This window comes from Ranitomeya variabilis, chromosome 2 (genome assembly GCF_051348905.1).
Source record: "Ranitomeya variabilis isolate aRanVar5 chromosome 2, aRanVar5.hap1, whole genome shotgun sequence".
Lineage (NCBI taxonomy): Eukaryota > Metazoa > Chordata > Amphibia > Anura > Dendrobatidae > Ranitomeya > Ranitomeya variabilis.
Window position 1 is genome coordinate 675,491,928 of NC_135233.1, and position 16,535 is coordinate 675,508,462.

General features: G+C 43.6%; 1 long non-coding RNA gene across 1 annotated transcript in view; it reads left to right on the forward strand.

The window, feature by feature from the left end:
• The window catches only part of LOC143809823 (uncharacterized), a 30,030-nt gene extending 20,797 nt beyond the window's left edge, over positions 1-9,233 (forward strand). The window contains exons 2-3 of the long non-coding RNA XR_013222474.1: positions 8,066-8,116; positions 9,146-9,233. This is a non-coding gene — a long non-coding RNA (uncharacterized LOC143809823). The remainder of the gene's footprint in view (positions 1-8,065; positions 8,117-9,145) is intronic.
• The last annotated feature ends 7,302 nt before the right edge of the window (positions 9,234-16,535 follow it).

The window sequence follows — 16,535 nt, forward strand, 5'->3', positions numbered from 1 at the left end:
TCCCTCTGCTGGAAGAGGTAATTTCACCAATCCTCCCCCGTGTGCAACTGGAATCGGAGGGGAGCCCCCGGGGCTTTGAGGTGGCGGAGGACCCTGTGATGGGTGAGAGATCGCAGCTCCGTCGGCGGTTTTCCCGCCTCGCCGCCACTCCCGGCCGCCATTACTGCAGGGGTCCTGGCGCACCTGGACTGGCGATCGCGCATACCCACCTGGCCACTGAGCTCTCCGGAGCTGCCTCCTGCTGGTCTGCCTGACACTTAACTAGGCGTCACTATCACCGTGACCGCTGGAGGCACTGGTCGGTGAGCGAAGGCTGCTTGCCTGTTACCGCCCACCCGCTTCATCACGCCGTCGGTAGAGAGAGACTCCCGGGCGTTGCTCCTCCGTCCTTACTGACCAACGGATTGGCACCTGGGGAACCCCCTAAGGTTAGTCTACATCGCATCTGTCAAAAGAGAAGTTTGCAGCACGGCTGGGGTGCCTACCAGACCCCTACATCAGCTTCACCAGCTAATTAATCTTCATAACAGTCTCACCAGAGTCACCCTGTATCCCCTGGGGCTGTGGGAAACCGGTTCTGGAGACTAATAACAGCTCCACATAAGACTTGCTGTGATTTGTGGTCCACTGGAGCTTCTCTCTACCCCCTGGGACTACGAGGGGTCAGCAGTGGTGATTAAGAACAGTTTCACATAAGGCTTGCTGTGATTTGTGGTCCCCCTGCAATTAAGAAATGAGGCTACTTTGTGATATTACAATATTATCTAACGGTGACATAAAGGATATATCATTGCCCTAATTTGAGGCTAGATCTCCGCTTATTGCTCAGCGTGCAATAAATTGCCTCACATATTTATAGGGATAAAAATCCCTTTGCTGAACGCAATCTATGGGATCCAAACAATAAAGAAGCCACTCCATGGTACTTCACTGCCACCTACTGACAGCATAACAGAAGTGCCACTTACTATTCTGGATCCCAACCCTTTTTAGTTCTTTTTATTGTTTTTTTTTTCCTCTTTTCCTTTTCATAATTATTTTTAGTTTTTATAGACTTCCGCCAAAACCAAAAATTGGTTCAGCACAGGGCCGATACATATTACTAAATTCACAAAGAATCGCTCTACACCTGACTTTCATTACTTCCATTATCCCTGGATACTGGGTTCCAGCTTACAGGGCCTTGCCTATGGCCCCACTGAATATTGGGAGCTCGGCCCGGGATGGGCTTGCTAATGGAGGGCTAGGCTCTATGGAGTGACTACCCCACCCCCCATATCCCATCAATATTCTAGACACATGGTGCTTACTACAGACATCTATGGGAAAAACCAGAAAGATCCCTGAACAGAAAGCAAAATCGGTTGGGGAAACTACCTCTGAGGACATGAAACGATACCTAAATTCGACTCCCCAGACTAGAAATACAAGGTCTGCAATGACATCTACCACTAATCTGGATAATTCCCCGTCCGGGGAGTCATTGGGTGCACGTAGCTCGTCGGCTGATGGCTTCGAAGAGGACATCGCAGATTCGGAGGAAATGAACATCGCAGAATTAAGCAAGTACATCAAAGCTCTACCTACAAAAAAAGATCTCGAGGTATTTGCTTGCAGGCTCGAAAATTCATATAAGCAAGAAATCCACAACTTGCAGAAAGAATTTACTACACGAATAGAGGATGTGGAAAAAACTCAAGAGACCATCTTCCAAGAACTGCAAGCTCATAGAGACATCCTAATAGATCATACTCTTAAACTAGAAGATATATCATCTGGCATGGAGGATCTTGAAAATCGCAACAGACGAAATAACATCCGTATACGAGGCCTACCAGAATCTGTTGGTTTCTCTGATCTAGATCGCACAGTACAAAATATCTTCTTAGACTTGCTGGACGATAAGGAGGGCAACTCTATCGAGTTTGATAGGATCCACCGCGCTCTGGGTCCCAAACCCACTTCTGACTCACAACCACGCGATGTCATATGCAGAATTGGCTGCCAGGAAAAAGGAAGTTATCAGATTTGAGGATCATCAAATTCTAATTCTTTCAGACCTATCTAGACGCACTTTACAACTGCGCAGATCTCTGAAACCATTACTGGCTGAACTTAAAAAGAAAGACATCCCATACAGATGGGGGTTTCCGTTCCAATTAATGGCTTTTAAGGGAGGCAAGACGGCTTCTTTTCGAAGGCTTAGTGACTTGACTACTTTCCTGGGCACCTTCGAACTTCCTATGGTAAACCTTCCCGAGTGGCCCGTGAGCCCGATGCTTCCAGAAGCTCCACCAAAATGGCTCAAGGTTCAACAAACCAAAAAACGAGACAACAAGCGGGTCTCATCTGATCCGCCTTGAGAACTTACTAATCTAGCTTGGTTGTCCAGAGAGGTGGGCTCGGCCCACTAATAGAGTGGGCTTCATTTGAAGGCTTTTGTAGTCTGGTTTCTCTCTTTTTTTTCTCTGTTACGCCAGGCATGGTAGTCTGGCAATAATTGCTTAAGTTTTGTTATGTTAGCACTTCATTCCTATGTTCTTAGTGTTTTAGGTGCAGATGTTGCGGATCGTGAGAAGTCATAGGCTCCTGGCAGGAGTTCTCCCTCTAAACCCATCCCTCCCCCTTCCCCCAAGGTCTCTCTTTTCCCTCCCCTCCCTTCACTCCTCCCTCCCTACCCCCCCTCCACCCTTCATCCCCCCCCCTTTTTTTTTTTTTTCCTTTCTTCCCTCCCCCCTTTTATCTACATGGAAGATTCACCTGCATAAATAGGCCAATACCATTATTTTCCATAGCATATAAACAGCCTCGACTTCACATTTTTGCACTGATAATTAATCACCTTGTTTCTTTATATAACATATTTAATCTGCTGTATTGACATGTGTCCAATTGTTATTTCTTATGTTTTCTTGGGTGAGGGGGGGGTTCATGGCTCCTCTATGGGCTTCCTTCCCTTTGGCTGGGTTCTCAGGTAGTATACTACCAGAACACGTTTTAACGTTGCAAGAAACCTTGGCTTTAGAGTAACTATGGTTTTGTTTTGCTTTTTCTTTGTTTCTCTCTTTTTCTACTCTGCACTCTTCTCATCTCTTCTCCTTCCTAAATACCTCTTTTCCATGCGGGTACCCCTTTCGGGTGGATCATCGAAAATTCGCTTCATTGTGAAGTATTCGAATTATGGGTAAAATAAAGTTTTGCTCCTTTAATGTAAAGGGGCTAAATATTCCTGAAAAAAGGAGGCAGGTCCTGTACACAAGTCATAGACAGCAGGTTTCGGTTTTAATGCTCCAGGAGACCCATTTTAAAACTGGGATTGTCCCTACATGTATTTCAAAATATTACCCCAAATGGTACCATAGTTCCAATCCGCATGCCAAGTCTAAGGGGGTCTCGATAGCTTTTCATAAAAATTTTATGCCTGAAGTGCTGAGTTCCTTTATAGACCCAGATGGTAGATATGTGTTTTTAAAAATTTCCTGTGATGCACGCCAATTCGTCTTAGCTAATGTTTATTTTCCGAACCAAGGTCAGCAGAGCTTTGGCGCGGAGTGCGGGAGGCGCCTTGGGGAATTTGCTGGCTCCTCTCCTGTGATACTGGGGGGCGATTTCAACATTCCCATGAACCCAGTGGTAGACGTCTCTTCGGGTAAGACTTCTTACTCACTTTCTTCTATTGCTCGGATTAGGAAACAAATGCGCGACATGAGACTAGTAGACGCGTGGAGGGTACTTCATCCTGGCACAAGGGATTACAGCTTTTTTTCACAAGTACATAACACCTACAGCAGAATTGATTATTTTTTTATTTCACATAACCTGCTGGATCTTCCAGTGGAAGCAGAGGTGGGTTCGATTCTGTGGTCGGACCATGCCCCGATATATCTCTCAATTCTGTTTCATTCTAACATAAAACCGGGATTTTCGTGGCGTCTAAATGAGAACTCACTCCAAGACACACTATGCAAAGCGGATGTGGAAACAACGATCTCCAACTTTGTAACAGACCATGGGGGGGATACCACATCTCCTCCTATGAAATGGGAGGCTCTAAAAAGTGTGATACAGGGAGTTCTCATCTCACACGGTGCGCGCCTGAAGAGGGAGAGGGTCGCGGAAATAATTAAATTATCAGACCAAATTCATAATTTAGAAATGCAACATAAAAGAGATCTTAATGATGTTACGTTTGCTCACCTGTCTACAGCCAGGTAAAAGTTGCTCGCCTTACTAGATCAAAAATCACGTTATCTCAGGGAAAGGCTCCGAAATCGCTTTTATCAATTTGGAAACAAAAGCGGCAAGATTCTGGCTAGATATATTAACCCACGCGGCCCAAATACATTTATTCCCTTTATTAAAAATGGGAAGGGGGAAAAGGTGCACAATACCAGGGACATAATTTCGAGCTTCAGTGATTATTATAAAGACTTATATAACATAGATGGCCATTATAAAGATATGTCCACATCCTCACTCCACAACAAAATTAATACATATCTACATCAAAATAATATACCCCTTCTACCGGAAGATAAGATCCTGAACCTAGAGAGGGAGTTTACATTGGAGGAGGTATCAGAAAGGTCTGAAGCTAGGGAAAAGTCCAGGTCCAGACGGGTATTCAGCTGGCTTTTATAAATCATTCTCCACGTCATTGAGCCCGATTTTTATTGAAATGTGCAATTTGGTTTCCTCTGGCGGTTCCTTTCCCCCTCAGGCTTTAGCCGCCCATGTCACGGTCCTACCAAAACCAGATAAGGATCCCTCGTTGTGTAGCAACTATCGCCCAATATCCCTAATAGATTTAGACGTTAAAATTTACGCAAAAATGATTGCAAATAGACTGAGCCCTCTCCTTCCAAATGTGATAAATCAAGATCAGGTGGGTTTTGTCCCGGGTAGGGAGGCGCGGGATAACACCATTCGGACCATCTCTTTAATAGACGGGGCGGGACGGGAGGGAGGAGATCCTATGTGCATTCTGTCGATTGATGCCGAAAAGGCCTTCGACAGGGTGCACTGGGAGTTTTTATTCCAGGCCCTGGGGGGGATTGGTTTGGGGGAATTACATGGCAGTGACGTCATCGCAGGTCCTACAGCTATTTGCTGTGCAGCAGATCCATCCTGGTGTTCTGTGGATGTCTTTTGTTCTCTGGTATCAGCCATTACATCAGATGGCCAGGGCTTACTGCGTCTGCGCAGGACACCAGTACACAGCGCAGGCGCCGGATTTGAAATGATAACAGAGCTGAGGGGGCAGCGCCGAAAGCGCAGGAAGATGTGAGTGACGGCAGAGGAGCTGGCCCAGCTGGAGAGTGAGGACCCGCCTACGTGGCTAGAGACATGAATTGTGGCTAAGTATAAAAACGTTTTATTTGGGGTATGCTTGAACCTAAAACTAAAAGAGCCACCTTGTTAGAATGCAGCATTACTGCTGCACAAGGTGGCTCTTTTAGTTTATAATGGCTGGAGGGGGGTGACAGTGGCCCTTTAAGGCCTTGTATGCCTCCCCTAGCGCCCAGGTAAAAGTAAATGGCGTCCTTTCGGACGCGTTTACAATCAGGAATGGCACGAGGCAGGGGTGCCCGCTTTCCCCTCTCTTGTACATCCTGTTGATGGAATATCTGGCCACCGCCATACGCAATAACCCCTCTATCAGAGGAATTAAACTAAGATCAGAGGAGCACAAGTTGGCACTTTTTGCCGACGATATCCTTTTATATATTACTTCCCCTATAACTAGTATTCCCAATATTATATCAGAATTATCAAGATTTGGACATCTAAGCAATTTCAAAATTAATTCCCACAAATCTATGGTCTTAAATATATCTTTACCACTATCTGAGGTGGGCCGGTTACGTGCCTCTTTCCCGTTTGGGTGGCGCTTTGACTCACTTCCGTATTTAGGGATCAAGATAACAGCCAAAACCTCCAGATTGTACGACGCAAACTTTAAAACGGCGTTACAAAAAGCGGAGCTGGACCTGGAGAGGTGGCATAAACTTCAATTGTCCTGGTTTGGCAGAGTCAATGTAATCAAAATGGATCTATTGCCACGTCTTTTATATTATTTCCAGACAATCCCATTATACCTTCCTGCATCCTTCTTCTCGCGACTTAAGAAAGCGGTCATCCGACTGGTCTGGTGCCATTCAAGATCACGAATATCATATTTTGTAGTATAATCACTGCACTCCTATGGTTTCCAATTGCATTAATCAAAAGTTTATTCAACATGAATCATTGAAAGGAGATACTTGGCGAATTGACGTTTCAGCCAACCCGTGGCCTTGCTCTCAAAATCGCTGTAACAAGCAAAGGACAAAACAATCAATACTGTGATTGACAAATATGTGAACCTAGGAACCATCGACAATAAAACTAAAACCTATCTCATTAACCATCATCCAGTGACCCCAGTATTGTATATTCTGCCCAAAATACACAAAAATCTACAGAATCCCCCGGGCCGCCCCATTGTAGCTTCGACTGACTCAGTACTCAACCCCCTTTCCAAATTCTTGGAAAAAATACTCACACCCTACACTCGATTGACAAAAACGTTTGTACTGGACACCAGTGATTTTTTATCCAAAATCCGCAACATTGCTAACATCCCCCCTGATAGCCTCCTATGTACCTTGGATGTCAACAGTTTGTATACCTCTATCGTACACGATAGGGGGATTGCAGCTGTTTCACTTACATTACAGGAAGCAGGTGTTGACAGGAACACACATGACCTCTGTGTAGACCTCTTGAACCTGGTGCTCAGAGAAAACTTCTTCCTCTTCGAGGATGACTTCTTTGTACAGACGTGCGGCACCGCCATGGGGTCCAATGTGGCCCCGGCATACGCAAACCTGTACATGGATCACTTCGAGAGGGAGCATGTATATGCCAACCCCAATTTCCAACAACATGCACTAGTTTGGTACAGATATATCGATGATATATTCTGTATCTAGCAAGGGGATCACACCAGTCTTCAGGATTTCTACAATGACATCAATACCATCAGACCGGAACTTACCTTCACACTTTCATTGCATGATAGTGAAGTCACCTTCCTAGACACCAAGGTCCTTAAAAACTCATTGGGCTATTTAAATACGGACCTATATTCTAAACCAACGGATTGTAATAGCCTTTTGCTGTACAACAGTTGTCACCCTAAATCTACGAAAGACAGCCTTCCAAGGTTCCAGTTCAAGAGAGTATCAAGAATTGTCTCTGACCCAGATGTTAAAGCAACCAGACTACAAGAAATGTCTGACAAGTTTAGGGCCCGTAATTACCTCACTGACCTTCTCAATGCCGAGTCCACTAGAGTCCTTAGTGAAATTGAGAATGGAGCAATTAACCCCCAAAAAAACCCAAGACTCCCATTTGTACATAGTCACCACCCCACGATGCGTAGAGTACACAACCTAATCCGGGCACACTGGCCACTCTTGAATAGGGCTTATCCAACCATTCCCATATTTAAAGAACCCCCATTGATGTGCACCAGAAGGCCAAGGAACATAAGAGACAGGGTACGCAAAGCGGACCTAGGCACACAAAAAACAGTGACATACAGAACACTGCCTGGACACAAACGTACAGGGACCTTTCCATGTTTGGGCTGTATGAGCTGCTCGAATGTTATTAAGGGTAGTGAAATAGTACACCCACGGACAGGCAAATCGTATAAAATCAAGGACTATTACACTTGTGAAACGAACTTTGTGGTTTATATCATAAAATGCCCTTGTGGGCTACTATATGTAGGGGAGACCACCCAAGCGGTTAGAGATCGGATATCTAACCACAAATCGACTATTCGTTGTGGCAAAATATGGCTCCCCCTCCCCTTTCATTTTAAAGAAGCCAACCACAACGTAGCACAACTAAGGTTCCAAGTCATAGAGAAGGTTTCCCGGCCCAGGCGAGGAGGGAATCATGTGAAATTATTAAAACAGCGTGAGACGTTCTGGATTTACACGCTGGATACCCTACATCCTCGTGGTTTGAACCGAGAGATAGACTGGCTAACCTAATTTTATCTCCTATATAGATCCATTGACTTCTTGCACAAACAACGTCTGTGATACTCGCACTCGGGCTGGTAAGACGCATACCCCACTAATCCTTATATAAGTTTCCTTATATAAGTTTTTTTTTCAATTTTTTCCAATTTCTATTTTTTCATTTTTTCCATTTGGTTCATTTATTTTCATTCATTTTTTTCATTTTTTTTTTTTTCATTTTTTTTCATTTTTTTCATTTCAGATTTTTTTCATTTCATATATCTTTTTCATTTAGTTTTTCATTTTGTATTTATTTTTTCTTCAATTTTATTCAGTTTGCCTAGTTTCCATTTGATCCCATTCATCATTTCATTTCATTTCTTTTCATTTCATTCTTTGCTTTTATTTGATTTCCCTCGTCTTCTCCTATTTAAGTTTGGACTCCTACCATTGCATATGATGTTATACTATAATATAAGTGGTTGTATGTAATTTGGCCATATGGTTACATTTGGAGCTGCGGACATAGCACAGCATGGGTCAGCGCCTGCAGTATTGCACCCAGACATAATATCTGTGGACAGTCAGGCCATCCCATTTTCCCTCCCCTTTTCAGGTATGGTGCTGACCGATTTATGCATGCACACAACAGTTACAAGTCTGGTAAGCAATGGGCTCAACCAATAGACCCAGAGACATTAGCACAAGCTTCTATAGCATTTCTACACAACACAGTGCGCAAGCGCCGGTCTCTGGTGCCATGCAATGCAATGCGCAAGCGCCGAGCTCCGGCTCCAGTATACAGGCACTCAGTCTAACACGTAGTGCGCAGGCGCTGGTATGTTTAGACACATACACCAGGAGGAGCAACTATGCGCAGGCGCCCGCGTCCCCCCGCACTTCCGGTCATGTGACCGGCCGGGGAATCTCATATAATGCCGGGTGCTATGTCTCACCCTGAGCTGCTCCACCGCCGTGACACAGGACTGTGTCGGCTTCCTCCACTGCGCCACCAACGCTTGAACATTACCTGCATGAGAGAGACGTGAGATTCCAGCACAGTATACAGATAAGTGTATCACCACCCTTACTAGCTGCTTAGCCTGCACCATTATCTTATCCAACAGGGACGCCCTGCCTAATTCCATCTGCAGCATACCATAACTCTCAGGGAGTTCACCTCCGCAACCATATTCCAGAACACGTCTGTGCCCCTGAATGTATAAGTGATACAGGTACCCCCAGCAGTGTTACGAATGTACATAGTATTTTCTATTTCCTATGTGAGGCTTAGCTCCACAACATATCACCTTCTTGCCCACAGCACTATATCTTTATGTCCCCTCCGGAACATTCCAGAGAACACAGGACAGACACAGCCTGAAGTTTTTTCCCTGTTGTACTTATATGACAGGTATTCTAGTGACTTTGTATGTTTTCACAGTCAAGCCAACTCATACAACTTTACCTGATCCGTATATATGTGTATTTCAGCCACAATTCTCTTTCCAGCCGGAAACACGGCTATAGTGCATTGGCTAACGTTCTCTAGCATCCCAACCGGGTTAGTAATTTTATGACATATAATTCACTTTGGGGATATGGATGTGTATAACCAGGCACATACAGTTGACGTTACACATTATACACGTTGTCCAGGGGGCGCCCAGCCTTACTCCAGCTCCACTTGAGCTTACCTATGGTTATAATGCTGCTCTATAGTTGCAGGGGCATGGCACAGGCCCCTAGTGGTGCACACATACGGTCTCTATAGCAAACTTAAGGCCCCGTCACACATAGCGAGATCGCTAGCGAGATCGCTGCTGAGTCACAAGTTTTGTGACGCAACAGCGACCTCAGTAGCGATCTCGCTATGTGTGACACGTACCAGCGATCAGGCCCCTGCTGCGAGATCGCTGGTCGTGTCGGAATGGCCTGGGCCGTTTTTTGATCGTTGAGGTCCCGCTGACATCGCTGAATCGGTGTGTGTGACACGGATCCAGCGATGTCTTCACTGGTAACCAGGGTAAACATCGGATTACTAAGCGCAGGGCCGCGCTTAGTAACCCGATGTTTACCCTGGTTACCAGCGTAAATGTAAAAAAAACCAAACAGTACATACTCACCATCTGATGTCCGTCAGGTCCCTTGCCGTCTGCTTCCTGCTCTGAGTGCCGCCGTACAGTGAGAGCAGATCACAGCAGTGACGTCACCGCTGCGCTCTGCTCTCACTGTACGGCCGGATCTCAGTCAGAGCAGGAAGCAGACGGCAAGGGACCTGACGGGCATCAGATGGTGAGTATGTACTGTTTGTTTTTTTTGGTAACCAGGGTAAACATCGGGTTACTAAGCGCGGCCCTGCGCTTAGTAACCCGATGTTTACCCGGGTGCTGCAGGGGGACTTCGGCATCGTTGAAGACAGTTTCAACGATGCCGAAGTCGTTCCCCTGATCGTTGGTCGCTGGAGAGAGCTGTCTGTGTGACAGCTCCCCAGCGACCACACAGCGACAAAACAGTGACGCTGCAGCGATCAGCATCGTTGTCTGTATCGCTGCAGCGTCGCTGTGTGTGACGGGGCCTTTACTCTGCCTTGTTCCTTCCAGGTTATGTTACTACACCACTTTGTTTGACTCACCAAGAGTACAGGGTCCTTTCTTTATATCCAACAAGAATTTCAACAGGGTATGTTCTCCGTCCATAAATCTTTGATAAATATTAGCTATAACCTCCTCCTTTGAACTTCTCTCTGTTTTGTAACTCCTTTTGCACTTCCCTCTATGATACAGTATATAGTCTTTAACCCTGACATAGTATGTCCGATCATGGCAGTTAAATTCTCTTGACATGGATTCTTTTATGTATAAATGTAAATATGTATATATACCTACTTGTAAATAATATTGTTTTGTCCTTTGCTTGTTACAGCGATTTTGTGAGCAAGGCCACGGGTTGGCCGAAACATCAATTCGCCAAGTATCTCCTTTCAATGATTCATGTTGAATAAACTTTTGATTAATGCAATTGGAAACCATACGAGTGCAGTGATTATTTTGACTTTTATGACTTATGGGATCGAGTATCCCGTTCACTAGCACCGTGAACTATATTGATTGAGTGCTAGCTTTCTTTATCTTTCATATTTTGTAGTATGCAGATCCAAGAAGATGGGGGGAATTGGTCTACCAGATTTCCTAGTATATAGTCGTGCCTCAATCGGCACCTGCATCTTAGACTTATACCACAGCAGTAACACTAAGAAGTGGGTTGGCCTGGAGGGTGATCTTGTTGGCGGGGACCCTCAGACGATACTATGGAACACGGGAGGAGGAGGGGGGAGGTCTGGCCTTCCCTTCATGACTAGGAACATGCTTCTACTTATCCGACAGAGTGGCAGAAATATAATAACCTCTACAGCTCCGGGACCACTAACCCCAATTTACGATAATCCTCATTTCCCTGCAGGACTCCGTAGAGAAACCTTCTTGAGCAAGAACAGGGCCTCAAAACCCATTATATTTGACTTCATAAACCAGACAGGTATTAAGTCCCTACACGAAATATACCAAGGGGGGGAACCTCCTGAGGGCTCTTGGTTCTTCTACGAGCAGTTAAAAAGCTTCATAAGCACGACATTTAAACTCAATAAGTCCATGGGGGTGCTGACCTCTTTCGAGAAAATTTGTCTTGCTAAGGAGCCCACGGTTCACAAGGTCTCCTTGTTATATAACCTTTTTCAAGAGAGTCAAACTCCAACATATGATTTTCCAACGTTTTTTTTCAAGATGGGAGAGTGACTTGGGGATTTCTTTGTCTCAAGAGGAGAGGGACAAGATTTTATTGTTCACTTTTAGGACCTCGTTGTCTGCTGTATCACAGGAGAGGAGTTACAAGATTCTATCGAGGTGGTATAGATGCCCTTGCCAGGTTCATGCTATGTTCCCGGTGATCCCGGATACTTGTTGGAGATGTGCATCAGAAAAAGGGACATATGTTCATATCTGGTGGGAATGCCTGCCTATAAAGAAATTTTGGTTGTCAGTTTTTGATCTTCTTAATAAATTATCCATCCGCAAAATACAGCCCACGGTGGAACTAGCCCTTTTATCTCTGTGTGACCTATCGATCTCTGGGTTTAAGAGGAGTCTTCTCAGACATTTTCTCATGGCTGTCAGGAACTTGATTCCTCGATATTGGAAGCAGGATCGCTACCCCTCACGCTCCGATTTTGTTGCGGAAATAAACAACATATACAGAATGGAACAATTGATAAGCGAATCCACTGGGGATTCTGAGAAATTTTATAACATTTGGGCTCCATGGATTGTATTCAGGGAGACTCCAGAACTGGACATGTGGCTGTCTAGATTCTAATCCATATCTGAAACCGCTCTAGATACGTTCACAAGGATGCTGCCCCTATACCCTAGCCTGCTGTTATGGCTTAAAACCAGTGCCGACGATATACTGTTTTTCTCACCGCTACACGGGGACTGGGGTCTGCCTGGGGGGGTGTCGCATTCCTCGTACTTATCGTACCCTCCTATCTCTACCCGCTTTTCCTTCTTTTTTCCTCCTCTTTCCCTTTCTTTAACTTTTTCTCCTTCTATCTACTTTTTCTACTTAGTGACATTCTCTACTAAACTAAATGACTAAATATAGCTAGTAATGCATGATTGTCTTCGCTGTTGTTTATATGTTCTAACAATGAAAGTTATTATTGCTAAATTGAAAGTGATATAATTGGCATTGGCCAATAACACCCGGAACTCGCTGGGACTTTTTCTTCCTGTCTGAATTATGGGTTGTATCCTATTGAGTTTAATAACTATGTTTCAGAATTGTTCCATTGTTTATATTATCTATTTGCTTCAATAAACCTGATTTATACAAAAAATCCTTTTTTTTCTCCACAAAAATGATTTTCTAGCCCCTAGTTTTGTATTTTCCCAAGGGTAAAAGGACAAATTGGACAACAACTTTTGGGGTCCAATTTCTCTTGAGTACACAGATGCCCCATATTTGGGAGAAAACTACTGTTTGGGCGCACGTCGGGCTCGGAAGGGAAGAAGTGGCGTTTTGGAATGCAGACATGGATGGAATGGTCTGCGGGCGTCACGTTGCATTTGTAGAGCCCCTGATGTACCTAAATAGTAGAAACCCCCCGCAAGTGACCCCATATTGGAAACTAGACCTCCAAAGGAACTTATCTAGATGTGTAGTGAGAACTTTGAACCCCCAGAGCCATGAAAATAAAAAATCTTTTTTTTCCACAAAAATAATTTTTTAGCCCCCAGTTTTTAGGCCCCTGATGTGCCTAAACAGTGGAAATTCCCCCAATTCTAACTCCAACCTTAACCACACCCCTAACCCGAAGACACCCCTAATCCCAACCCCAACACACCCCTAACCCTAACCACACCCCTAACCCTGACACGCCCCTAACCCAACCGTAAACATAATCCAAACCGTAGCCCCAACCCTAACTTTAGCCCCAACCCTAACCCTAATGGGAAAATGGAAATAAATAATTTTTTTTATTTTTCCTTAACTAAGGTGGTGATAAAGGGGGGTTTGATTTACTATTTATAGCGTTTTTTTATGTTCTGTCACACGCTAAAAGTCGCTTTTTATTGCAAAAAATAGTTTTTGTGTCACCACATTTTGAGAGCTATAATTTTTCCATAGTTTGGTCCACAGAGTTATGTGAGGTCTTGTTTTTTGCGGGACGAGTTGATGTTTTTATTGATACCATTTTCGGGCACATGACATTTTTTGATCGCTTTTTATTCCGATTTTTGTTAGGAGGAATGAACAAAAACCAGCAATTCATAAATTTCTTTTGGGGGGGGGGGGGCGGGGCGTTTATACCGTTCCGCGTTTGGTAAAATTGATAAAGCAGTTTTAGTCTTCTGGTCAGTACAATTACAGCGATACCTCATTTATATAATTTTTTTATGTTTTGGCGCTTTTATGCAATAAAAACTATTTTATATTAAAAAATATTTTTGCATCGCTTTAGTCTGAGGGCTATAACTTTATTTTTTTCGCCGATGACGCTGTATGGTGGCTCGTTTTTTGCGGAACAAGATGACATTTTCAGCGTTACCATGTTTATTTATTTACGTCTTTTTGATCGTGTGTTATTCCACTATTTGTTCGGCGGTATGATGACCACTGAAGGGGTTAACTAGTGGGACAGTTGTATAGGTCGGGTCGTTACGGATGCGGCGATACTAAATAGGTGTACTTTTATTGTTTTTTTTTTATTTACGTAAATAAATTTATTTATTGGAACAATATTTTTTTTTTCTTTATTTAGGAATTTTTTTATATATATTTTTACAATGTTTTTTTTTTTTTTTTTTTTACTTTGTCCCAGGGTGGGACATCACTATACACTGTGTTCCAAATTATTATGCAAATTGGATTTAAGTGTCATAAAGATTTAATTGTTTTGTTTTTCAAATAAACTCGTGGATGGTATTGTGTCTCAGGGCTCAATGGATCACTGAAATCAATCTTAAACACATGTGATAATTGGTTTTCCAGGTGATTCTAATTAAAGGAAAACTACTTAAAAATGATGTTCCACATTATTAAGCAGGTCACAGTTTTCAAGTAACATGGGAAAGAAAAAGGATCTCTCTGCTGCTGAAAAGCATCAAATAGTGCAATGCCTTGGTGAAGGGATGAAAACATTAGAAATTTTCCAAAAACATAAGCGTGATCATCGTACTGTTAAGAGATTTGTGGCTGTATCTCAGCACAAATGTGTTTGTGCTGATAAAGGCATAATGAGGAAGATTTCTGCCAGGCAAGTTCATCGGATTAAGAGAGCAGCTGCTAAAAAGCCATTACAAAGCAGCAAACAGATATTTGAAGCTGCTGGTGCCTCTGGAGTCCCTCAAACCTCAAGGTGTAGGCTCCTTCAAAGGCTTGCTGTGGTGCATGAACCTACAATTCGGCCACCCTTAAACAGTGTTCACAAGCAGAAATGGTTGTATTGGGCCCACACATACATGAATACTAATTTCCAAACAGTCTTGTTTACTGATAAGTGTTGAGCAACCCTGGATGGTCCAGATGGATGGAGTAGTGGATGGTTGGTGGATGGCCACCATGTCCCAACAAGGCTGCAACGTCAGTGAGGAGGTGGAGGAGTCATGTTTTGGGCCAGAATCATGGGAAACAGCTGGTAAGACCCTTTAAGGTTCCTGAAGGTGTGAAAATGACCTCTGCAAAGTATATAAGTTTCTGACTGACAACTTTCTTCTATGGTCTAAAAAGCAGAAACGTGCCTTCAGGAGAAAAATCATCTTCATGCTGACAATGCCCCATCACATGCTGCAAAGAAAACCTCTGAGTCATTGGCTGCTATGGGCATAAAAGGAGATAAACTCATGGTGTGGCCACCATCTTCCCCTGACCTCAACCCTATAGAGAACCTTTAGAGGATCATCAAGCAAAAGATCTATGAGGGTGGGAGGCAGTTCACATCCAAACAGCAGCTCTGGGAGGCTATTCCAACTTCATGCAAAGAAATACAAGCAGAAACTCTCCAAAAACTCACAAGTTCAATGGATGCAAGAATTGTGAAGGTGACATCAAAGAAGGGTCCTATGTTAACATGTAACTTGGCCTGTTGGGATGTTTTGGCATTAAATAGCTTTTTTGTTCAGTGAATGTGACGTCCTAATGCTGCAAATTCCACAAATGAGCATTTTAAGTTCTTTAAAACATATGTATAAAAATTCTACTGTGCATAATAATTTGGAACAGTGCATTTTAAGTCTTTATTCATTTTGGAGATTATACTGTTATCATTGGGAGGTTTCTTCAATAAAATTCGATGTATAATCTAACTGGTGATGACTTTTATTAGACTGACTGTCATTTGCACCGACCATTTAGGAAAATCAGAGAAAAATGTAATTTGCATAATAATTTGGAACATAGTGTATATTATCAGATCGTTGAACTGACACTTTGCATAACACTGTGTCAGATCAGCGATCTGACAGGCAGTGCAGGAGGCTTGCTGGCGCCTGCTCTCAGCAGGCGCTTGCAAGCCACCTCCCTGCAGGACCCGGAATTTGCTCTTCAGACCTTCTGGGGTCATCACAACACAGAACTAGACCCATTCAGAGGACCAGAAAACATTAAGACTTCCTTATGTATGAACTGTTCCAATATCTATGTCTATCCCCCTCACATGATAATTCTGATTTACATCACTTGTCTTATCTATTGCCTTCTTTCTCTCTGTGCTGTGTAGTGTATAAGTATGTGATTCTACAGATTTTGCATTAGTCTTTGCCTGATGAAGAGACCTGCGTAGTCTTGAAAGCTTGCAATTTGTTACCATGTTTTCTGTTAGCCATTAAAAGGTACCAACCACTGAGGACTCTCACGTATAAATATTTTTCTATCTACTAGCTAACACGGTACAAATATATATATCTTTTCTGTCCCTTTCCTGGTCATATCCATCAGAGGTTTGGCTACTACCGAAAAGTT